We start from the raw sequence: 14,802 nt of genomic DNA on the forward strand, positions 1-14,802 counted from the left end.
AGAAAGAGGACAAAAAGTCAGATAATTGAAATATTTCAAACAAGTAAATGAGACTAAAGGAAATTATGACAGTGCTGTTTTATCCATTAGAAAATATCAATAGAAATGTAGAAAATAGTAAGTTCTAGAATTGAAAAGTATGATAATTGGAATGAAAAATTCCATGAAGGATGTAAAAAAAACAGATGTGATTAGACAGAAGGAAGAAGCAACAGACATAAAGATCTAATAAAAACTGTGCTTCAAAATTAAAGTCATTATAAACCAAAATCAGAAGAATGTGATACTGGCAGATCTGGCCTATAAAACACACCAAAGAGAACCCTGTTAGATATAAAGTCAAACAAAGCAAAAGAAAAAAGAAATACTAGAGGATAACTAATGCACATGAAGAAATAAAGACAACGCATAAAGACAATGATGTAGATAAATGTGAAAGATAATGACAATGTATTTATGTTGTTTTGATTGAATTCAGATAACATGGCAAAAAATAATAACTAAAAGTCTACGTTGGTGCACATACGCTATATGAAATTTTCATTTTATGCAAATAATAGTGCAAAAAAGAGAGGAAAAGAGCAAACCAAATAAGAAAACTGATATATAATATGTAATTAAGTTGGCAACAATGCAAATTAGAGACTCATAATCTAACAAGTTAGTCATAATCTCTAGTGCAATCACTAAAGGAAAAACTCAAAAATATAGAAGATACCATAGTGAATTAAGTGGCACATTGGAAAAGATGAAAGACATATCAAGGCAGCAATGTAAGACATATCAAGGCAGCAATAGATAGTAAAAGAAAGAAAAATACATAAAAAAGGAAAATTACAGCTGTAAACTGAGTCTTCTTAGCAACTACAATAAATATAAATGGACTGAGTACTCCGGTTTACTGGCAAAGACTTGAGGAATTAAATATATACATATATATTTATACAGGGCCTTGCATTATGGTGCAGCTGTTTAAGCTGCTGTTCAGAGTGAAGCACCTCACATCAACATGGGGTTCAAATCCCATTTGCACTGTTATGTGCCCACTAATGTACCTGGGAGGGCAACAGTTGATGGCTGAAGTGGATGGGCCCCTGCCAACCATGTGGGAGACCAGAATGGAGGTACTGGCTCCTGGCTGCAGTCTGACCCAGACCTTGCTGTTATGGCCACTTGGGAAGTTAACCAACAGACAAAAGATGTCTCTCGCTTTCTTTCCCTTCCTTCCTCCTTCACTCACTCCATCCTTTCTTCCCTCCCTCCCACTTTCTCCCTTTCTACCTCTATTTCTCTATCATTTTGCCTTTCAAATAAATGAACCCTTCTTAAAAAGATGAAAATCTAAACTCAGTAACCTAACCTTGCTTCTTAGAAAGTGGAATAAATTGAACAAACTAAACACCATGCATGAAGTATAGAAATAAGAAAGACTGGGACCAAAATAAATAAAATAGAGAGTAGAGAAATTACTATACCTACAAAACTGCATCATGAAACATAAAAATAACAATAAAAACTAATAAAATTGATGCTGTTTCGTTGTAAAATTCAACAAAGGTAATAACATTTTAGTCAAATTGACCAAAAGTAAGAGAAGATTCAAATTAAATCAAGATTAATATAAGTAGTAAAAAGGGATACTATTACTGATATTAAACTTATTCAGAGCACAATAAACAATTGCATGACTTAATTTTATGTTACTTAAATGAATATACATGATCATAGAAAGACAGAAACCGAATCAAGAAGAAATAAAAATGTAAAAAAATACATAAAAATAAGGAAATTAAATCATAGAAAAATAAGGAAACAAATGAACAAAAACTCCCATAAGGAAAAGCCCAGTTTTACCAATCAGAATTAGTACCAAACTTCACAACTCTAAAAAAAATGTCCAAGCGGTACAAACAATTCTTACAACTCAAAAATGGAAAGACGAAATAAAAGTTTTAAAATAGGTAACATACTTAAGTGCAAATTTCTCCAAAGATTTACTGATGGCTGATAAGCACACAAATAATGTCCAACCCATTTTTCAGTCATCATTGCAACGAAAATCAAAACCATAGAAGATGCAGCTTGGTTCCGGATAGGATAACTCAAATCAGAATGACAATAATAAATGCTGACAAGGATATAGAAATATTACAATGCTTACACACTGCTCGATTCTTTAGTCACAGAGAAGAAATTGGGATCTCCCAGAAGAACCTTGACCAAACAGTGCTCAACTCTTAAAAAAATGACAGATTTTTGGGGCCTGTGGCTTTTTCTTTCCTCAAGCTAGAAATTAAAACTATTTTATACCTCCCAGGATTCATGTAAAAGCATGTTTTATTTTCACCAATGATTATTGCTTACTGGTCCTTCTCTAATTGGTTTATGTGTTCCGAACAAAACCATGGTTAATTATTATCAGCAATCAACAAAATCACTATTTGAGCTAGAATACCAGCTGCAATAATTAATAGCCTGTTTCTTTGAATCTTAACAGGCAAGTGCTGGGCCACATGGCCCCTGAATGTAAGATTTGCAGTACGTAGGTATACAATTCTTTTTTTTTTTAAAGATTTATTTTTATTATTTTTTTATTGGAAAGGCGGATATACAGAGAGGAGAGACAGAGAGGAAGATCTTGCAACGGCCGATGCTATGCCAATCCGAAGCCAGGAGCCCCCTCGGGGTCTCCCACGCGGGGGCAGGGTCCCAAAGCTTTGGGCCGTCCTCGACTGCATTCCCGGGCCACAGGCAGGGAGCTGGAAGGGAAGCGGGGCTGCCGGGATAGAACCTGCGCCCATATGGGATCCCGGGGCGTGCAAGGCGAGGACCTTAACCACTTGCGCCACCTTGCCGGGGTATACAATTCTATGGTGCTCTCTGTCAAACACGTTTGTCAAGCAACTGAAATATTTTTAAAATCAGACAAGGGACCCAGGAGTCGTAGCTGCTACAGTTGTATCAGAGGGCACACAACCTACAGGAAACATTGATTCTTTCTTTCTTCTTCTTTATGCCCACTGGCTATTTTTCTAGAAGATTCAAATGGATTTTTTTAGTTGTGGCATTTCCTTCTACCACTCTTGTACTTTCTAAGATTCTCAGGAGCACGCACACAATGATCTTTTATCCAGTCCCAGTTTGTCTACCGAAAATTGAGTAGTTTTAAGATAGAGTGGGGGCAATCTCCTGGTAAACATTATTTTACTCATATTTGTAAAACACCTTAGAGCAACAAGTACCGCTAGGGAACAGAAGGAAGAGTTAAAGGACTATGAAGAATCACCAATGAGGGCAACTTGGCTCTTTCTGTCATTGTTCAAGCTAAACTCTACTCAACACTCTCAGAAAACTGACATGCCCAACATGAGGCAAAGGGCAACATCACCTTTTTATTTATTATTCCAATGCTTATGAGAGCTTTCCTTGAATCCTTCTCTATTGTGGCTGAAATAAAATATACCAGTGTATTCTTTTCAAGATCAGATACAGTCACCACAGACTTGGAGAGTTACTAAGGACACCTTGTGCTTTCTTTTCCTTGTAAGCCTCCTGTAGTTTTGTTCTTCAAAGCTGTTGTTTCTGACTCCTTGGTGGGGACTATGAACTCTGCCCTATCACCAGTGTCAGCTCCTGAGGCATAAACTCCAAGGCAAGTTGCACAGGCTCTCTGATGAAGAGACATATTATCTTCAGATTCCCCCAGGCCTTAGCAGACACAGTAAAGGGCAGATGTTTCCTGAAGTTAGAGCTGTGGTACTGGTGCACCTGCCAGTAGGGAAGCCAGGTGGTAAGAGCATGCCTTCTCTTTCTCAGTTTTACAGGAGATTTAGGACATGTGGCATAGTGTCTGTCTCGCTAAGCTCGAGGGGAGTAACCTGGAATATACATACGATGTCTTAAGAAAGCTCATGGAAAAATGTGTGGTAAGAAAAAAAGCTATATACTTATATTTTAATCCCATTTCCTATAAACTATTGGAATTACCCTCATCGTCCAACTCACAGGAATGCTAAAATTATCCATTGAAGAGTCCCTCTTCTGTCTCAACCTAGACAAAAAAAAAATCAAGTAGGCAGGTGCCTCCTTACATGGTTACACACAACAATAATGAAATCAATCAGATGATGGCAAAACTGAGATGATTTTTTTAAACATGCAATCTTATTTATTTATTTATTTATTTATTTATTTATTTATCATGATACCAGCATACTAGGAGGTGAAAATATGTTGTAATGTGCATCTCTACTATCAAAGAAAAGGAAGACTCCCAACAAAACTATTAAATGTATCTTGACAACAGTATACTAGATTTTGTATCATCATCTATATCTATAATGTCATGATACACTTAGATATCAGTATTCTGGGCTTATGACTATTTCTTTTTTGATAAATTTGAGTTAACACAGGGACACATAAGTTGACACTGCAAGTTACCTGACTTTATTTTATGGTATATATTGATGGTATGGATAATGAAAACCTTGGGGCCAATACTTAGTTTCTTATGATAACACCAAAGTTACTTATTTTCTACATCAAACTACCAGGGTTTAACTTCCAGCTCTGATCCTTAATTCCAGTTTGCTGCTAATGCAAAACCTAGGAGACACTAATGATGGGTCAAGAACTTGGGTTTCTCCTGCTCAGGTGGGAAACCTGAATTTCATTTCCTGTTCCTGGCTTCTGCGTAACTGGATTTAGGCTATTGCAGACATTTGGGCAGTGAACCAGCAAACTGATGGGGATTCCCTCTTTCTCTTGTTCTACTTCCCTTCCACTATCCTTTCCTCGCTCTATCTCTTTAGTACCTCTCTCTCAAATCAGTGAAATGACATTCCACCTTGTCAGCATCTGCTAAAATCATTTCTACAGCATTCGTAGTTTTGGCTCATGTTATCTTATTTCCATCTCAATCTCTGAGCACTGTGAAAGGCAAAAAGACTTTAATAATAACTAAATTCCAAAATGGATGTAGGTTAGAAAGCAGATCTGAAGTCACCCGATTTATTAAAAAAGGAAAAGGTTTCCTTATACCAACCTGCCAATTTTAGCCTGGGGTTGCATACTTAGAGAAAGCACGTTGCAGGAGTGCTCATCAAGCTGAAAGACAGCAATTTACTCATCGTCTATGGTTCATTTACCTCCTGGTCACAGCCTCTTTAAATGTTTCTACTCTTTCTGAATCTACGGGTAACCTGAGGTTAAATAGAAGATATGCCAGTCCAAAATTTGGCTTGATTTGTTTGCAAGATCAGGTAAAAAAATAAAAGAAGAAGAAATACGATCAACCAAACAAGAAAGTCAAAATCCAATGCATCCCAGAGGATTTGATATAAGCCTATATAGACAGGAGGTAGCTCAACTGTCTCACTCCTGGATGGGCTGAGTTGGGAATGTATTCTTCAATCATGCCTGGAGAACCACCACCCCCCCGCCACCTCCCTATCAGTTCCTTCAGCATCAACAGGTAGAGAGCAGGTGTTAACAAATGTTAAATGCTCCAGGATTTCTATGGATGTTAAGAACCTCATGAATGATTAATTTTTCCGCATATGGCATCTCTTTCTCAGAAGTGAAGCCAAATCAAAGGAAGACATATTTGTCGCAGACATAATATATGCCAGGTCTAGGCAAAGAGGAAATAGAGTGCAACGAAACTCTAGCAGCTGATAAAGACATGCATTGCTTTAACACCAAGCCATAAGTGGATGGATTCTGAATGGACAGCAGGCTGCTGGAACACATAAAGGATTTCTTAAGCAAGTAGAGGAGGTGGGAGAAGGTTGCCAAAGAAAACACTTCAGATACTGTTCTTCTAAGCTGAGATACAAAGGACGAATAACACCTGAAAAATTAGGAAAGCAAAAAGTCCAACCTAAGCAAAAACATTGACTCAGCAATATGTGTTCAGGGAATGAGAGTGATGTTGCAAAGGATCTGGCAGAGGAACCACTAAAGCCAATATCAGAGAATCAGTAAAAGCTCATGCTAGGAAGCCAGGAAATATGTGAGCAAATTATGGAGATAGAACCTACAGGCTAACTGAATCCACGCAGATTAATGCTAATAATCTTGTTAATTGGAGATAAACTAATTATTTACCAAACTAACTATCCCAAACAACACTGAGTACAGTTTGTGGATAATATAGGTAGTAAAACCAAGATCTGTTTCATCCTTTAAAAGGAGATTAATAGTTTCAAAAATTTTAAGAAACATTGGAAAGCCATTTTATAACATTGGAAAAGTCACAGATCCAAAGAAAGTTCACTAGATAGTTGATAGTCATGAATTATTTTGTCTGAAGTCTTCCCCCATTTGAGATCACTGCTTCTCAACCGAGAGTAAAAGAAATCTACATGGTATTATCAAGGAATGTTTTGTGAGGTTCTTCACTCAGTCTTATTGTCGTGTTGAGTATTCCCAGGCTACTTTCTCAGCCAAGGAGTATATCTAACACATCCAGTCTCTGGGGGCCCTGTCATGTCTACAGTGTCTTTTATGATCCTTATTTATATGACCTAATAGTTTTTGCATTTTTGAATTTACAGTCGTGGATAATCATGCTTTAAATTTGTTAGCTATTTAATTCTCCTTATGGCAGTTTTGGTAGCCTCATATGTTGATTTTTAAAGAAATACTAATTCTATATGTAGAGAAACAAACCAATGGTGTTAACGTCTTTAAAATTTGACACAAAGTGCCAGGAGGATGTCTTCATCTTTTCAGTACACATACATACATGCATAAACACATGCACAAGCTTAGAACTGTCCTTTACAAGGTGAGACAAAGCCCAAATAGCAAATAGTGGAATGTAGTAAAAATGGAAGTTTATCATCTGAATCACAGAGCCATTCAAAGATAGGTAAGCTTTACTTATGGCAGCATGCCATGACCCACATGTTAAAAGGATTCAGTTTCTCTCTCTTCATCTGTGTTGCCTCTATTCTCAAAAACTCATTTCCTCATCCTTACAAGATAACAGTTCATGTGCTACATAACCCTGAGCTCAAACTCGTCGGTAATTGATGAGTGCTACCTGACATTGCCAAATTACTGGGAATCAGTTTAACCTGACTTGCTCTGCTCATACCCATTCCTTTAACAACCACTGCAATCAGAATGCAGATGCAATGGTTCATCATGCCTAATTCCCACTTTCCACTCCTATGGTCATAGTGGGTCTACACCACCACTTTGTGAACTAAGGCATAAATAGACCCTAAACAAATGTTAAGAACCTTTGCTGAATTAGATAAACAGCTGCTGAATTAGTAAACAGCTACTAGATAAACAAATTACAAACTTGCACTGTAATTTTCCTCTTGGCTGCCAAACATTCACCTACAGTTTCAGCATTATTATATTGCTTCAGACAAGAGGACTTCAGAAAAGCTCATGCTAAAATGTCCTTAGAAGTTAACTTTGGGACTGGCATTGTGGCATATCAGTCTAAGACTCCACCTGTGATTCAGGCTTGCCATATTAGCATTGGTTTGAGTCCTGGTGCTCTATTTCCAATATGGCTCCCAGCTAATGCACTTTGGAAAGCAGTGGAAGATGGTCCAAGTGTTTGGGTTTCTAGAGCCCTGTGGAGACCTAGAAAAAGCTCTGAGATTCTGGCTTTGGCCTGGCCCTGCCCTTGACATTGCAGTAGTCTGGGGAGTAAGCAAGTATTTGCCTTTCAAATAAAAAAAATTAAGTTAAAAATTTGGGGCAAAAAAACATTGAAATCTATACGTATTTATTGCAAAATACACATTTCCATCAACTTTTTGAAAACTTCTGGTGTGTAGAATTTAGCACTGATATCCCTCAAAGTAAAAGAATGTCAAATCTCATCTAATGGCTGCTTCCCACATAACACGGTGATGAGCAGTCCTCAGGTCCAAACCAACCATACTCAGTCTAGTCATACAACTGTGGAAACAACAACAAAACCAAAAACAACGAGAAATGGAAAATATCAGTAGTTATTGCTTTCATGCACAAATCAACATCTGCTTAGTTAACTTACACAACTCTGGACTGTCTAAAACATAGTAGTTAACATAGTATTTGTTGAATTAATGAAGGAATATTTGCCCAGACAAAAATGTAAAGATTCCTATTCAACACGTAAAATAAGTCCTTTGTTCAAGTCTTCCAGCAGCTCCTGTTTCTCTCTGTGAAGAATGACCCCTGTCCTCTGCATTTGCAGTCCACTTTCAATATCCTTGGAGAGCTTATTTGACGTATTGTTTCCTATGGCCATAGCATGGTCTCAAAAGACAAATAAATATATGTTTTCTCTATGTACAGCAGTTAATATACAATGCAAAAATGTAAAGGACCAGGATGGCCATTTTGGGATATGACTGTCACTTTAATCCTGTGTTTATTCTCCATTGGATCTCCAGTTTTTACTTGTTGAATATTGCGATTATTAGAGAATTGAGCCTATGAATATAGAGTGGATTGAAACTGTTTCTTTGCAAAAACTGATGAAGAGAGGGAATTGGGGAAAAAAGGGGTATTAAGAGAGAAAAGGAAAATGAGGTAAATGTGGTCACCTTCTTAGAAATTTTATCTATGGAATGTACAAAATGCTTTCTCTTTATTTTAATAAAAACTGTAAAGGCCTGGTACAATGACTCAATGGCTAAATCTGTACCTTACCAGCACCAGGATCCTATAGGGAGGTGTAAGTTCATGTCTTTGCTGCTCCACTTCCCATCCAGCTCCCTTCTTGTAGCCTGGGAAAGAGGTAAAAGATGGGACAACGCTTTGGGACCCTTTGCCTGCTTGGAAGACCCAGAAGAAGCTCCTGGGTCAGCTCCTCCAGCTGTTGTACCCAATTTGGGGGAGGACTGTGAATGCAAGATCTTTCTCTTTGTCTCTCCTTCTCTCTGTAAGTTCAATCTGCCTTTCCAATAAAAATAAATAAATCTAAAAACAAATTGAAAACAAAATGCTGTCACGTTGAGCCTATTTTGTGTGTGTGTGTGTGTGTGTAATTGTTGTTGACAATATTTCACAGTCTTAAGGGGTGAAGATTAAATATTCAAGGATAGTTCCTCCAAGAATTGTTAAATTTCTCCCCAGATCATTTAGGTTCTTTCTGGTTCCATATGCTGAATTCTATAGCTTGATGATCAAATGCAGATAACATTTTGAGTCATGATCCATGAATCTAGAATCCAATCTGAGAATTTCTATTTTCCTGTGATGGCAGTAGAGCTTTGTCCATCCTTGTTGGCTTCCTTTTTGTGATATTTATATTTGTATTGCTCTAGAGAAATTGAAGCAATAGTTCAGGGAAGAGAGTCACCAGTTACGACTTAGGAAGGTGAGCAATCTTTTTTGCAACATAGAAAATAGGAGATAATGTGGCAATCAACTGCAAATGTGTTTGTTCATATTATAATAGTGCTTTTTGATGAAGTCCCTACTTTCCTAATAGCTATTGCACTTGCCTGTTGGAACTGAGATTAACTCTTCAACCCTGCAAAGATCCAGCTAGCCCAATTATCAACTTCCTTACCACACAATGTTTTAGTCAGAAGGATATCTGTTAGCAAATTCTACTTTCTCTTCTCTCTGCATTTCGTTGTAAGTTCCAACATGTGCTTGTCTAAATCTGGTGGAACCTTATTGTTTCCTTTAAAGGGCCATAAAAGGTGATTCATATATTTCAGTACTGTGAATTTTTCCTACTGAATTCTATCATGCAACAGCATTTACAGGCATCTAGTCTAAGGAATGACATACGGAAGGCCGTATTACTGGATAATTTCAAGTTCTAAAGTGTAAGTAGTTCTTATTTGTCTACCACTCTTTTCTCAGCCTGGTGCTTTCACGTTTTAGGGTCTATGTCTTACTGGTTGAGAAGATCCTATTAGTGATTAAGCTCCTAAACACGAGATATTAAGCAGAGACATTAATCAGTTGACTGAAAAAACCTAAGCATTCAGGAGTATATATGGCTTTGTATATCACTTTGAAAAATATCTCATAATCTAAGAAACACTAAGTCATCATAACAAAATGAATGTAACATGTTCTTCGGATCATTTGTGTCATTCTTAGAACAAGGATAGAACCCTCACCAGACATTATAGACCGAAAGAGGGGAAGAGGATCTGGACAAACGCTGAATACGTCACAGTAACATTTGCTGGGTTAGCTTAAGAAAAAAAAAAAAACTCTTTTGAACAGCTTTTAACTCTTATTTTCAATTGCTTTAATTCTGTGATAGTTTGGATTACTTGGCAAACATTTATTCATTTTCTTTCTTATGTGAGGAAAGTTTGCCTTTCTTATCCACATATGCTAGAATTGGACATGACGATTTTCTATATGGAATGGAATGAATACTGGTACATAAAGAGGTTTTAAATGAGTTTGTGCCTTCTGCCTGTCTCTTGTATTTAGATAGCCACTAATCACACCATGTCAGGTACAACTTCCCCTTCAGCTTGGGCCCCAGATTAACCGTAATACGACAGACCTGAATCCAACCCCAAAGCCCAAGACTAATTAGAAGAGACTTTTCTAGATCAGATGAACCAAAAATCAGCCTGCAGAATTGTGAATGAGAAAATAAATGCTTGTTAATCATCAACTGAAGTTTCAACTGTTTGTTAAGTACTATTACTAAACAATGTCTCACTAACACACCCTTGCAGTAGGGCTCCAGAATTTCTTTCTGAAATTAAAATAAATATATGGTTGAGTATAGGACAAGGGAAAAATATACAGAAATTACACTTATATAATAAATGTACTGTTTTTATTTAGACCGTAAGTTTACTCTGAATGCAGTAATCAAGATTTGTAGGAAAAATTCTAGTCTTAGTTCTAGAATAAACATTCCCTACCACTTTAATATTTTTAAAACCAGGATGTACTGTAAAGTCAAGGTATATGCGCAAGTGACGTAAGACAGTATTTCACGATCTCCTTAAGGCAATACCCAACGCTGTTTCCATGAAAGGTCCAATCAGTAATTTCCTGCTGAGTAGCAATTCAGAAGTTAGGAGACAACCTAGGTTGGCAGAACAGGGCCACTCTGTGATGGCAGGTATTTGACCAGCATTCCAAAATATTGATGATCACAAATGAATTGAAAAAATAAGTGGAATTCTGTTGTGAAACCTACTCAAATTCACATTCAGTTCTGGTGGAGTAAGCTTTTGAGAATATCATTAATTGCCTGAACTTTCAGTCTTTCAGAATTCAGATACTGTATTATGTAATTATTACTTTGGAAATTATTACTTTGGAAATCATTCAGGACTTTTCTTACCAACTGGCCATCTTGACCCTAAAAAAAAAGATAAGATGGGCCCATGCAGCATGGGAGGTTGCAATCTAAATCATTGCGAGGTGGAGCTACTTAGGACTTGCCTTGTGAACATTGGCAATTGTTGACCAAAACAAAATTTCAGCTTTAGTTTATCTGACATCAAGCTGCCCCTTTTGATTACAGTTACTCAATAGTTTCAGCTGCTGAAGTTTTCCCACAGAATAATGTTATAATTGGTGGGATAATTGGGAGCTGTGTTCCTGACCAAGGACTCAGCCACAACTAAATCACTGATATAACCAACATTGTCATACTGGCAAGATACAGTGACCACAAAACCTCTAAAATCATTTGAATTAGTAAAATGATGATCCTAGCCCATCAAATGGGGAAGCATTTACAAACAACACATAAAATACGTGCCTAATGTATCATAAATTTGCCTGATCTAAAACTAATAGAAAGATAGCTATTGTAAACATTGAGTTAAGGCTTTTGTAGGATAATGTGTACGGCCTAGATCTTCTAGAAAAGCAAAGCAAACTGTCACAGTAAGTTTAACCGATGCATTCTTCATTCCTCCATAAACTCCACGGCTGTAAATCTGTCCAATAAAAGCCAATATTGTTTCTAGAGATTCAAGGCCTTCGCAAAGAGTTCTTAGGACAAGACACCAACAAATCCTAAATTTAAATTTTCAACGTTTCAATCTATCTCCGTACATAGTTAGCTTACACTTGTTCACATGCACACACAGATATTTTCTCACACTTATATCCATGCCTTCCTCCTCGCATTAGTTCAATTCATAGTTGGTGTAATTCTTTTAGTGTCAGAGGACACAGATGTGAGTATTCATGCCAAGAAAGCTCATAGTGCCTTTTGAGCACTGGTTCTTATCAAGACACAATTTTACCTCACATTTGGCAATGCCTGGAGACATTTTTGATTGTCACAATCAGAAAAAGTGATGCTGGTATATGGGGTAAACTGAGACTAAGACCACCTCTAAACATCCTACAACACACAGTACAGCTCTCACAACTTAAATGCCAAGACTGCCAAAATGTAGGACACAGTATTTACACATGTATATTACAGCAAAAGATGTCGATGGAAGTATTGAGTTTATGTCGGTAACTCTGCAAGACAATACAATTACCCAGAAATTACCCCTCAGTTGTAGCCTAGCAGACAGTTGATCTTCAAGAAAGCAAGAAGCTCTGCTATTTGGTTGACTATTACAAATTTCAGGTTAGTGTTTGGCATAGTAGGAAATGGCACATAGTTTAGAAAATGTGTGTATCAAAAAATAATATAAATAAAAGAAGGATATGAGGAAAGTAGGAAAAGTAAAAGGAAGTGGCTGTGATAGAATCAATGTATGCTTGGTTTTGCTGAACTTTCTACTTTTTATTCATTGTCTCACAGAAATGAGCAGGTATTAGGTAACGGTTGATTACTAACTGTGATAATAAGTTTCATATTACTAACTTCTGGTATTAGTAATAGCTGAAGGACCTCAAGTATTGTTAGTGGCTGTTTATATATAACTGTTTCTGTAGTAGGTCACAGATACAGGATTTAAAAATAATGTCAGTGACTTTGAATTCTAACTGGTAGTTAGATTATTTTCTAAAAGCACAAGCAGAACATCTAAATAATTTAGAAAATTTTGGTGGATTATATGATTTTGTCTGACATGTTTTTAAGATTGCATTTTCAGCTTGACATGCATTTTTGGATAAAGTCTTCGCTTTGTTTCTCAAATTCTTCATCTCTTCAATTGTCTCTTGTACAATCTTCCTTTCTAGATTGAATGGTCTTGGGGAAACAGTTTTCATACTGAAAACCAAAAAAAAAAAAAAGAGAGAGGAGAGAGAGAGAGAAAGAGAGTGGTGGAGGGGAGAATGAAGAGAGAGAGAGAGAGAAGTGAAGATAGGAGAACCTAATTCTGTAAGTAAGAAGTTACTGTAGGAACAACAAGATTTGATAGCAATTTTCTGCCTCTGAATCTTTTCCCTGCTGTCCACGGCTTCCAACAAGGAAAACAAGAAGCGAATTAGCGTGTTAAACCCCAGCTCAAAGAGTCAGCTGGTAATGTGAGTATGTCCCTGGAAGACATTCTTGGCTTGGCCCCTGTCTATCTGTGTTACTGTTTTTGGACTCAGATCAGATATAGTGGCTCTGAAAGCTACCATTCTGTAGGATTTTTCACTCTCTTGAAATCCACCTGATAAAACCACTAGATGAGTTCAAATGACCTCATAACCTTGGAATATGCCAGTCTGCCAGGTGCCAGAACCACCAGACAGAGGCCAGTTGAAATTGTCTATGAAATATTTGGAACTGGCTATTAATGAGAAAACAGAATTCCAGATGAAGTTACAGAGAGAATATCTAAGCAAAATCTACCATCGTAGAGGCATACTTGCGAGGATTAAATTAAGACCAGGCTCTTCTGTCTCATACTCCACCCTGCGATATTTTGAGAGAGAGCAACAGTACACACCTCAGCCATCAGTCTCCATGTTTCAATGCATCCAGTAATCAGCTCTGACAGTCGTAAAGTAAAGCAACCTTTGGTAACTAAGCACTGGCCTGTGGCCCATGAGCAGGAGTTGAGTGAACCCAGAGGTGAAGCACAGCCTTGCAGTAGCAGAGGCAGGTGGAGGCACACACAGTGTTTGGACAAGTCACGCTTGGAAACCAAACATTAGATGTCCAACAGTGTGGCTTCTGGGTTCCACAGGTCCACCAAATGATCTATTGCCTTCCAGACCTCAGCCTGTTCTTGGCTGAGCTCTGAGCCAGGTGACCCTAGAAGGAACTGTTGATTTTGGAAATGGTCGGGGCCGTATTTCTGCCACAACAGATTGGATCTTCACTCTCTGTTACTCAGTAAAATTTTATCATTGTGTTTCTAGTCTAGATTCATAATAGGGAACAAACATAAGAAAAAAGGAAAATCAGAAGTGATCACCCAGAGATACCCTCGTGGGTATTTTAGCACATGCCATTCCAGAACTTCTTCTGTATGAAATGTGTCCATGCATTCTTTCAAAAATGGAAACATTCCAGCCATAGTCTGTTTTAAATCTTGAACATTAAAACATTTAAAATTTTAAACATTATAAACATTTTAAATTTTAAAATTCAAACATGACAAACACACACATACACACAAGCATACAATTCAAGAAAATCCACCCTATTTTTAATTTTTCTCCTTACCAATTCATTAATTAGTTGTGGCTTTCTACAGCTGCAAATATGCTGCTGTTTTAATAGGCACATTATATTATATTGTTAGGCTCTTACAAAGTTTATGCAACCAAATCCTTTGTGGATATTAACTATGAAGAGTCTGGTGGTAAATATTCTGCTACTAAACAAATCCTCCGTTTGCTTCTTCAATTGTGGAATGATCAGATTACTACACAAATTATTTTCTAATTATGTAAAAGTACTTGTTTGAGAGTTGGTGGGGAAGAGGGAGGTAG

Source organism: Ochotona curzoniae, unplaced genomic scaffold, assembly GCF_017591425.1.
Source record: "Ochotona curzoniae isolate NIBS_2020 unplaced genomic scaffold, NIBS_Ocur_1.0 scaffold_3835, whole genome shotgun sequence".
NCBI classification, from domain to species: domain Eukaryota; kingdom Metazoa; phylum Chordata; class Mammalia; order Lagomorpha; family Ochotonidae; genus Ochotona; species Ochotona curzoniae.